This window comes from Tarenaya hassleriana, unplaced genomic scaffold, assembly GCF_000463585.1.
Source record: "Tarenaya hassleriana unplaced genomic scaffold, ASM46358v1 Cleome175, whole genome shotgun sequence".
Lineage (NCBI taxonomy): Eukaryota > Viridiplantae > Streptophyta > Magnoliopsida > Brassicales > Cleomaceae > Tarenaya > Tarenaya hassleriana.
In genome coordinates, this window is record NW_010965169.1 from 10,378 (window position 1) to 10,584 (window position 207).

Genomic DNA, 207 nt, shown 5'->3' on the forward strand with positions numbered 1-207 from the left:
GGCTGGATCGACCTGAATACCCTGGGCTGATACCACATGTCCCAGGAACCCAATCTCCTGTAGCCAAAAGCTGCACTTGCTGAACTTAGCGTACAGCCGGTTCTCTCTCAACCTCCACAATATCTTCCGCAGATGCTCCTCATGCGTCTGCAGATCCGGTGAGTAGATGAGAAGGTCATCGATGAAGATGATGACAAACTCATCTAG